General features: G+C 38.4%; 1 pseudogene; it reads right to left on the bottom strand.

The window, feature by feature from the left end:
* Window positions 1–835: 835 nt before the first annotated feature.
* On the bottom strand, window positions 836–1749 carry LOC111165787 (dnaJ homolog subfamily B member 6 pseudogene; annotated as a pseudogene).
* Window positions 1750–11530: the final 9781 nt, after the last annotated feature.

Genomic DNA, 11530 nt, shown 5'->3' with positions numbered 1-11530 from the left:
AAGAAGATGTGATATATGTATATATCATCTATATCTATATATAGATGATGTATATACATAATGGAATATTACTCACCCATTAAAAATGAAAATTTGCCCTTTGCAACATGCATGGACCTGGAGGGTATTATGCTTAGTGAAGTAAGTCAGAGGAAGACAAATACTGTATGTTTTCACTTATATGTGGACTTTAAAAAATAAAACAAAACAAATGAATATAAGACAGAAGCAGTCTTACAGATACAGAGAACAAATTAGTGGCTATCAGTGGGGCCAAGGGTAGGGGGAGGGGCAAAAAAGTTGAAGGGGATTAAGAGGTACAAACTAGTAGGTATAAAATACACAAGATACAAGGATGTAATGTATACTACAAGGTATATAGACAATATTTTATAATAAATTTATATGGAATATAATTTATAAAATATCAAATCACTATATTTTACGTATGAAACATAATATTGTAAGTCAATTACACTTCAATAAAATAAACAATTGTCAAAACTTACTAAGTTGCCAGCATTCATGCACACTAGAAAATATCCTCAATTTATATCAATTAAACCAGAAATGCATTACTATTAATGCATTAATATCTTCCACTACTAAATACTGAAAAATTGAGATTATTTTTGTGGAAGATTCATCCTGGCAATGTTAACTTCACAGCAGGCTGACACTACTTAGCTCACATTTCAAACACAATAGAAAGGCAGGTCTATGCTAGTGTTAGTGTAGGAAAGAGCCACAGGCACCCTGGGTTACATTTAATAGAAAACAAAGTACATGCAGAGATTTACAACAATTTTAAAGACCAAAAAATGGTCCTATTATGTGGTCCGAACAATAAACTCAAAGTTTATGACCAGTAGTGGTTTGGATGAGCTGTTTACAAATACTTTAGGTACAGTTATACTGAAAGATAGTTCATTTGGCGTCTTAAAAAAAAGTTCCTATCAATCTTCAGATGGAGCTTGTTATAGTTAACATTTCTGTTAAGTGCATGCATTGAATTACTTGTTATCCAAGCATAGCAGCTGTTCCTTACAATTTAGCCTTAATGACTTTAATTGGTCATCTTCAACGTCTACTCTTTCTTGACCGTTCTCGACAATTCTCTTTGTAGTGATTTTTCTGCCATTAACAATTTTAGAAGTTGATATAGATTTGAAGTTGCCCATTCCACTACCGCCAAGTGATGTGGAAGAGAATGAAGTGAGACCCTCGTGATTTAGGGAGGCAAAAGAAGTAAATCCGGTATCAAAAGAACACCCCCCCCTCCAAAATATGGAAAGCCACTGAAGGCAGAGAAAAGACTCTGTGCCTCAACTTCTGCTTCCTAGATCCCCAAAAAAGGCCTCAAATGGGTCTTTGAAGAAGTCCAATGAAAACGGACCCCTTCCACCAAAAAATTCCCTGAAGACGTCATCTGGGTTATGGAATGTGGAGCCAAACTGAAAGGGACTGTTAAAATGACTTCCACCTGCACCTTCACCATTTAACCCTTCCTTGCCATATTTGTCATAGATATCCCGTTTTTAAGCATCTGATAACACCTCATAAGCCTCAGCTACTTGTTTGAATTTTCTCTCTGCTTATTCTTTATTCTCAGGATTTTTATCTGGATGCCACTTTAGTGCTAGTTTCCGATATGCCTTTTTTATATCCTTAAAAGGCTGAGTGATGTCTCTGCACGCCTAGAACGTCATAGGAGTCCACCACGTTTTGACAGGCTGTTGAAAGGAGCATGCGTTTCTGCCTTTAAGGTCATCTACGTGGGACCTAGGGTGTGGGAGCCGGTGGCAGGAAGACAAAGCAATGGGGTGTGGCCATGGTGTCCCCTCTGCTCATGCACTGCTGAGCTGGTAATGGTGGCAGCCTGCTGTTTCTCAGGATTTAGTCTTATATGCCTCTTTGTCTTTGTGCATGATATCCATTCTAGCTGAAAATTGCATCCTCTTAATTTCCCAAACCTCTTAGCCTGGTGTGGTAACCAGACTCTGTGCTGGCCTCCAATAAATCATGCCTCCCGAGTATTTATTGATACATACTTGTGTGTTTCCACCCACAGTGACCCATGTGTAACCAATAAATTGTGTTGGACGTGATTCTGCCTGACTGCCAAGGCTAAGCTATAAAAACCCTTGCAGCCTCCACCTTGATCTCTTAGAGCACTCGTTCCTGGAGTGCAGAGTCACCTTGTAAGGATCCACCTACCCTGCTGGATAGATCTTATGGAGAAGCTCTGAAACTTCCCAGAGAGAGAGGGAGGGTTCTAGCTGAGACCTGTCTTTAAAGCCATCTCCTCCAAGGTACGAGGCATGTGAGTGAAACTGTCTTGCAGCCTACCAACCAGCCCAGCTACTAAGTAGGTACCTAAATTATGAAATAATAAAATACTTGTTTTAAGTTTTAGAGATAGTTTGTTACATTGCAATAGATAACTGGAACATCTGGCTAATTTTTGCTCTTCCTTCAAGGGTTCGTTTAGGTATTACCTCTGAGAAACGCCTGATTTACCTTTTTAATTCCCCTTCCCGGTTTGAGTTAGGTGTAGGTCTTTGCTCCCATACCATATGAGCACTGATTACACTTCATTCTACATTTCTGGGTTTGTGCTAACTGCCCCACTAGACTGTGTCCTCCTTGATGGTGTGTCTTAATTCTCTTTGTGAAAGGAGCTTGTCCTAGTACTAGGTACCTAGTGACTATTCAAAATAAGTTGACTAAATCACAGAATCTCAGGGTTGGTGGGACTATAGAAGCCATATACAACAACCCAAATTGATCTGCCAAGTGGTTGTCCATCCAGCCTGTGCTGGAAGCCTCTCCCATGACGAGAATTTACTACTTCCTGAAGCAGGTTATCACATCTTTAAATAGCTCAGACTGGTAGCACTTGCTTGTCAGCTTAACTCTTGCTCTAATCACTTTTTCATCCCAGCTCTTCTCAGGGCTCATGCACTTGTTAATGTTTATTTGTGCTCACTTGTGCACTGTCGACATTTTTTCAGCCTTTTAAATGTTTGTGTCATGTGTATCTAATTGTATTACAAGCTTGAAAAAAAAGGGGTTGTCTTAAATGTATTTAATTGTCCCCTGCTGGAATGTGCTGCATTCAGAAGTAACTCAGTTTATGTTCTTAATGTCCTAGTTAAGGGTATGGGCTCTGGAGTCAGAAGTTGGGTTCAAATACTGACACTACCACATATTAGTGATTATGTGAAAATAGATAAGTCACTTGATCTAAATAAGTCTGTTTTTCCATCTGAAAAAAAAATAACTTCCTTGTATATTTGTTGTGAAAATTGGTGCACATAAATGGTGCTTAGCTAGAACCTAAAACTATCAGAAGCTCAATAAGTATTTATGACTCATAACTATTATAGAAACACAGTGCCAGTTGACCAAATTAAGCATTCTTTCTTATATTGAGTATTGGATAACTTCCTGGTTTTCATTTGTCTTACATGTTTATCTCACCTTTGCCTGGCTGCTTTCCCTATAAAAACTTCACTTCAGTGGCATTCAATTTTTTTTTTTTCCTTTTCTTTGCTGTACGCGGGCCTCTCACTGTTGCGGCCTCTCCCGTTGCGGACCACAGGCTCCAGACGCGTAGGCTCAGCGGCCATGGCTCACGCACCCAGCGGCTCCGCGGCATGTGAGATCTTCCCGGACTGGGGCACGAACCCGTGTTCCCTGCATTGACAGGTGGACTCTCAACCACTGCGCCACCAGGGAAGCCCATGGCATTCCATTTTTAAAGCTTATCTACTCATATGGCAGAAGATTCAAATTTGCAAATAAGCCCATCTATGCACAAGATGATAGGTGCTTTTGTCAAAACTTTAGGTGAGGGTTTCTCTGGTGGCGCAGTGGTTGAGAGTCCGCCTGCTGATGCAGGGGACACGGGTTCGTGCCCCGGTCCGGGAAGATCTCACATGCCGTGGAGCGGCTGGGTGCGTGAGCCATGGTCGCTGAACCTGCGCGTCTGGAGCCTGTGGTCTGCAACGGGAGAGGCCGCAACAGTGAAAGGCCCGCGTACGGCAAAGAAAACAAAAAAAACCACAAAACCTTAGCTGACCTTTTATTGCAAATGGTTTTATGACTATGTTTCACTTGCAAAAGTAAAAATGTAGCATTTTATAGACAAGTCCATGATCTAATTTCATTGGTAACAACATCCAAACTCATACCATAAAGAATTGAGATATTATTCTCTTGATTTCAACCTAGTTATTTGACTCCTCTAGATCTCAGATTCCTGTTACGTAAAACATGTAAAATAATCCTTTCTTATTTACCTAGAGGGCAGATGTTTCCTTCCAGGTGGGAAGACATCAATTAGTATAACATACCTGGCCACTATTCCTTACTCATCCTTAACTGGGGATGGAAGAGGAATGAATTACTTGATTGGTGACTTTGGATGCAGAAATTATGCACGCATAGTGTAGCACTTTCCTGTCCCCTGCTTCTTGGGAGCAGCTGCCTGCAGGGAGCATGTAGCCTGTTCTGTTCTCCAGGGACTGGCTCTATTTTTTTCAGATCTAATCCTGCTAAATGGTTAAGTCTATAATTAATTCTGGGATTCAGATTATGAAATTCACTTGGCCTTAGAAGTATCATATTCTTGAATATCAGTTTTATGAGATATGAAGCTAATATTTTGTTATCTAACTTGCTACTATGTGATACATCTCAACTGGCTCAGAACTTGAAAAGAGATTATTTTATTTATGGGTCTGCCTCAAAGACTCTAAAAGCAAGGGACTAGGTTTTCATCATTTTTCTAGTTCTAGCACTTAGTACGGTGTCTGGCACATAGCAGGTACTTAAATTAATGCCTTATGGTTGAAACTCTTTTGAATAATATAAAGTGCTACATAAATAAATGGTAATATTTATTATTAATTTATTAAGAAAAACAGAGCTGTGCTAGTAGATTTGTAAATTTCAAATTTCCAAGAGGAGCTATTACCACAACATAGTTGATGCCCCAGGAAATTTATATACCATTGTCTTAGTTAGTTCCAGCTGTTACAACAAAATATCACAGACTGGGCGACTTTTAAACAGCAAACATTTCCCATGGTTCTCAAGACTGGAAGACCCAGATCAGAGTGCCAGCATGGTTGGGTGGAGGCCCTCTTCTGGGCTGCAAACTTGTTGTTGTATTCTCACATGGTGGAAGGGGCGAGCTAGCTTTCTGGGGCCCCTTTTATAAGGGAACTAATCCTATTCATGAAGACTTCGCTTGCATGATTTAATCACCTCCCCCAAGTCCCTCCTCTTAGTACCATCACCTTGGGCATTAGGTTTTCAACATATGAATTCTGGGGGCGGGGGGACACAAACATTCAGACAACAACCATGAACTATGCTCCAAAAGATTTTTTAGGTAGAATGGAGAGCCCAGTCTTCCTGCACATATTACAGACTGGAAAATTTAGGTACAAAGCAGTTATACAATTTGCTTTCACTCTCGCAGCAAGCTTATAGCCATAGTTTGGAGTAGACTTTTATTAGCTACTCTGGGTTCTTATTTTGAAACTCAGTGGAATATACTGAGACCACACCTGTAAGCTTTCAAATCACTATGTGGTCACCAGACTTATTTACAAGCCCATTTGGAGGATCAGAAATAGTTGGATACGTTCTGGAATCTTTGGATCACAAAGTCGTTGAAACAGTTTGGATGGAAAAGAGATTATCACAATTAAAGAGAGGTGTGAAGTTTTCAATTGTTATCAGGAGAGTAATTACCAGCAAATTGCTACATTTATAGAGACAGCAACAGATGTGTGACAGCTGGGTTAATGGAACGTCTGGTAGGCCTTTTTCTTTATAATTCCATGTGCATAGTATGGAAAAGACAGCAGGTGTGACCAGCCAATTGTCAAATGAGAAGAATAAATAGCACCTGGAGAGTGTACTAATCTAAACTTAATGGTTTATTTTTCTTAGCTTGCAAGATAATCTAGCAATCAATTTTTGACGGTGTGGTAGTAAATTTTATACCTAGAGAGCACATGCTATTATAAAAGTATATGGCAAAATTTGCTATAGTATTTCCTATTTTTAGCTTTTATGTGAAGGCTTTGCAAAATAAACATTGATATCAATTTCTGAAGCCACACCCCATCCCAGCACTACTGTGTATAAAAGTAAATGGAACTGAAGTCAATCGCTGACTTGGGCTGCTAGAATATTCACTAAATCTTTTTTTTTGAATTTTATTTTATCTATTTTTTATACAGGTCCTTATTAGTTATCCATTTAATACATATTAGTGTATACATGTCTATCCCAATCTCCCAGTTCATCACATCACCACCACCACCCCCACCACTTTCCCCACTTGGTGTCCATTCGTTCGTTCTCTACATCTGTGTCTCTATTTCCGCCCTGCAAACCGGTTCATCTGTACCATTTTTCTAGATTGTACATATATGCGTTAATATACAGTATTTGTTTTTCCTAACTTACTTCACTCTGTATGACAGTCTCTAGGTCATTCTACATCACTACAAATAACTCAGTTTCATTTCTTTATGTGGCTGAATAATATTCCATTGTATATATGTGCCACATCTTCTTTATCCATTCATCTGTCGATGGACACTTAGGTTGATTCCATGTCCTGGCTATTGTAAACAGAGCTGCAATGAACATCGTGGTACATGACTCTTTCTGAATTATGGTTTTCTCAGCATATATGCCCAGTAGTGGGATTGCTGGGTCCTATTGTAGTTCTATTTTGAGTTTTTTAAGGAACCTCCATACTGTTCCCCATAGTGGCTGTATCAATTCACATTCCCAGCAACAGTGCAAGAGGGTTCCCTTTTCTCCACACCCTCTCCAGCATTTAATGTTTGTAGAATTTTTGATGATGGCCATTCTGACCAGTGTTAGGAGATAACTCATTGAAGTTTTGATTTGCATTTCTCTAATGATTAGTGATGTTGAGCATCCTCTCATGTGTTTGTTGGCAATCTGTCAATCTTCTTTGGAGAAATGTCTGTTTAGGTCTTCTGTTCATTTTTGGACTGGGTTGTTTATTTTTTTTGATATTGAGCTGCATGAGTATTTTGGAGGTTAATCCTCTGTCAGTTGCTTCATTTGCAAATATTTTCTCCCATTCTGAGGGTTGTCTTGTTTATGTTTTCCTTTGCTGTGCCAAAGCTTTTAAGTTTCATTAGGTCCCATTTGTTTATTTCTGTTTTTCTTTCCATTTCTCTAGGAGATGGATCAAAAAAGATCTTGCTGTGATTGATGTCAAAGAGTGTTCTTCCTATGTTTTCCTCTAAGGGTTTTATAGTGTCTGGTCTCACATTTAGGTCTTTAATCCATTTTGAGTTTATTTTTGTGTATGGTGTTACAGAGTGTTCTAATTTCGTTCTTTTACATGTAGCTGTCCAGCTTCCCCAGCACCACTTATTGTCTTTTCTCCATTGTATATCCTTGCCTCCTTTGTCATAGATTAGTTGGCCATAGGTGCATGGGTTTATCTCTGGGCTTTCTCTCTTGTCCCATTGATCTATATTTCTGTTTTTGTGCCAGTACCATATTGTCTTGATTACTGTAGCTTTGTAGTATAGTCTGAAGTCAGGGAGCCTGATTCCTCCAGTGCTGTTTTTCTTTCTCAAGATTGCTTTGGCTATTTGGAGTCTTTTGTATTTCCATACAAACTGTGAAATTTTTTGTTCTAGTTCTGTGAAAAATGCCACTGGTAATTTGATAGGGATTGCATTGAATCTGTAGATTGCCTTGGATAGTAGAGTCATTTTCACAATGTTCCTTCTTCCCATCCAAGAACATGGTATATCTCTCCATATGTTTGTATCAACTTTAATTTCTTTCATCAGTGTCTTATAGTTTTCTGCATACAGGTCTTTTGTCTCCTTAGATAGGTTTATTCCTAGGTATTTTATTCTTTTCATTGCAATGGTAAATGGGAGTGTTTCCTTAATTTCTCTTTCAGATGTTTCATCATTAGTATATAGGAATACAAGAGATTTCTGTGCATGAATTTCATATCCTGCAACTTTACCAAATTCATTGATAAGCTCTAGTAGTTTTCTGTTGGCATTTTTAGGATTCTCTATGTATAGTATCATGTCATCTGCACACAGTGACAATTTTACTTCTTCTTTTCCAATTTGTATTCCTTTTATTTCTTTTTCTTCTCTGATTGCTTTGGCTAGGAATTCCAAAACTATGTTGAATAATGGTGGCAAGAGTGGACATCCTTGTCTTGTCCCTGACCTTAGAGGGAATGCTTTCAATTTTTCACCATTCAGAATGATGTTTCCTGTGGGTTTGTCTTATATGGCCTTTATTATGTAGGTTCCCTCCATGCCCACTTTCTGGAGAGTTTTTATCAGAAATGGGGGTTGAATTTGTCAAAATCTTTTTCTGCATCTATTGAGATCATCATACGGTTTTTCTTCTTCAATTTGTTAATATGGTGTATCACATTGTTGATCTGCATATATTTAAGAATCCTTGCATCCGTGGGATAAATCCCACTTGATCATGGTGTATGATCCTTTTAATGTGTTGTCAGATTCTGTTTGCTAGTATTTTGTTGAGGGTTTTTGCATCTATGTTCATCAGTGATATTGTTCTGTAATTTTCTTTTTTTGTAGTATCTTTGTTTGGCTTTGGTATATGGGTGATAGTGGCCTCTTAGAATGGGTTTGGGAGTGTTCCTTCCTCTGCAGTTTTTTGGAAGAGTTCGAGAAGGATGGGTGTTAGCTCTTCTCTAAATGTTTGATAGAATTCACCTGTGAAGCCATCTGGTCCTGGACTTTTGTTTGTTGGAAGATTTTAAATCACAGTTTCAATTTCATTCCTTGTGATTGGTCTGTTCATATTTTCTGTTTCTTCCTGGTTCAGTCTTGGAAGGTTATACCTTTCTAAGAATTTGTCCATTTCTTCCAGGTTGTCCATTTTATTGACACAGAGTTGCTTGTAGTAGTCTCTTAGGATGCTTTGTGTTTCTGTGGTGTCTGTTGTAACTTCTCCTTTTGCATTTCTAATTTTATTGATTTGAGTCCTCTCCCTCTTTTTCTTGATGAGTCTGGCTAATGGTTTATCAATTTTGTTTATCTTCTCAAAGAACCAGCTTGTTGTTTTATTTGCTATTGTTTTCTTTGTTTCTACTTCATTTATTTCTGCTCTGATAATTATGATTTGTTTCCTTCTACTAGCTTTGGGTTTTGTTTGTTCTTCTTTTTCTATTTCCTTTAAGTGTAAGGTTAGATTGTTTATTTGACATTTTTCTTGTTCCTTGAGGTAGGCTTGTATTGCTTTAAACTTCCCTCTTAGAACTGCTTTTGCTGCCTCCCATAGGTTTTGGATCATCGTGTTTTCATTGTCATTTGTCTCTAGGTATTTTTTGATTTCCTCTTTGATTTCTTCAGTGATCCCTTAGTTATTTAGTAACATATTGTTTAGCCTCCATGTGTTTGTGCTTTTTTATGGTTTTATCCCTGTAATTGATTTCTAATCTCATATCATTGTGGTCAGAAAAGGTGCTTGATATGATTTCAGTTTTCTTAAATTTACTGACGCTTGATTTGTGACCCAGGATGTGACGTATCCTGGAGTATGTTCCGTGTGCACTTGAAAAGAAAATGTAATCTGCTGATTTTGGATGGAATGTCCTACAAATATCAATTAAATCTATGTGATCTGTTTTGTCATTTAAACCTTGTGTTTCCTTATTAATTTTCCATTTGGATGATCTGTCCATTGGTGTAAGTGAGGTGCTAAAGTCCCCAACTATTATTGTGTTACTGTCAATTTCCTTTTTTATAGCTGTTAGCAGTTGCCTTATGTATTGAGGTTCTCCTATGTTGGGTGCATATGTATTTATAATTGTTATATCTTCTTCTTGGATTGATCGCTTGATCATTATGTAGTGTCCTTCCTTGTCTCTTGTAACATTCTTTATTTTAAAGTCGATTTTATCTGATATGAGTATTGCTACTCCAGCTTTCTTTTGATTTCCATTTGCATGGAATATCTTTTTCCATCGCCTCACTTTCAGTCTATATGTGTGCCTAGGTCTGAAACGTGTCTCTTGTAGGCAGCATACATATGGGTCTTGTTTTTGTATCCATTCAGCCAGTCTATGTCTTTTGCCTGGAGCATTTAATCCATTTACATTTAAGGTAATTATCAATAAGTATGTTCCTATTACCATTTTCCTAATGTTTTGGGTTTGTTTTTATAGGTGTTTTCCTTCTCCTGTGTTTCCTGCCTGGAGAAGTTCCTTTAGTATTTGTTGTAAAGCTGGTTTGGTGGTGCTGAATTCTCTTAGCTTTTGCTTGTCTGTAAAGGTTTTAATTTCTCTGTTGAATGTGAATGAGATCCTTGCTGGGTAGAGTAATCTTGGTTGTAGGTTTTTCCCTTTCATCACTTTAAATATAGAGTTGTAGAGTTGTACACCCTTCTGACTTGTAGAGTTTCTGCTGAGAAATCAGCTGTTAACCTTATTGGAGTTCCCTTGTATGTTATTTGTTGTTTTTCTCCTGTTGCTTTCAATAATTGCTTTGTCTTTAATTTTTGTCAATTTGATTACTATGTGTCTCGGCGCATTTCTCCTTGGGTTTATACTGCCTGGGACTCTCTGCACTTCCTGGACTTGGGTGGCTATTTCCTTTCCCTTGTTAGGGAAGTTTTTGACTATATATCTTCAAATATTTTCTCAGGTCCTTTCTCTCTCTCTTCTCTTTCTGGGACCCCTATAATTTGAATATTGTTGTGTTTAATATTGTCCCAGAGGTCTCTTAGGCTGTCTTCATTTCTTTTCATTCTTTTTCTTTATTGTGTTCTGTGGCAGTGAATTCCAGCATTCTGTCTTCCAGGTCATTTATCCGCTCTTCTGCCTCAGTTATTCTGCTACTGATTCCTTCTAGTGTATTTTTCATTTCAGTTATTGTATTGTTCATCTCTGTTTGTTTGTTCTTTTTTTTTTTTTTTTTTTTTTTGCGGTACACAGGTCTCTCACTGTTGTGGCCTCTCCCGTTGCGGAGCACAGGCTCCGGATGTGCTGGCTCAGCGGGCATGGCTCACGGGCCCAGCCGCTCCATGGCATGTGGGATCTTCCCGGGCTGGGCACGAACCCGTGTCCCCTGCATTGGCAGGCAGACCCTCAAACACTGCACCACCAGGGAAGCCCTGTTTGTTTGTTCTTTATTTCTTGTAGGCATTCTTTAATTCTTCTAGGTCTTTGTTTAACATTTCCTGTATCTTCTCAATATTTGCCTCCATTCTTTTTACGAGGTCCTGGATCATCTTCACTATCATTATTTTGAATTCTTTTTTTGGAAGGTTTCCTGTCTCCACGGCATTTAGTTGTTTTCTGGGGTTTTATCTTTTTCCTTCATCTGATACATAGCTCTCTGCCTTTTCATCTTGTCTATCTTTCTGTGAATGTGGTTTTTGTTCCACATGCTGCAGGATTGTAGTTCTTGCTTCTGCTGTCTGCCCTCTGGTGGATGAGGCTATCTAAGAGTAT

Source organism: Delphinapterus leucas, chromosome X (assembly GCF_059928025.1).
Source record: "Delphinapterus leucas isolate spDelLeu-1000000601 "Yukka" chromosome X, BTC_Dleu_Yukka2, whole genome shotgun sequence".
Lineage (NCBI taxonomy): Eukaryota > Metazoa > Chordata > Mammalia > Artiodactyla > Monodontidae > Delphinapterus > Delphinapterus leucas.
Note: the sequence above shows the minus strand (reverse complement) of the source record. Positions and strands in the feature narration are given on the sequence as shown.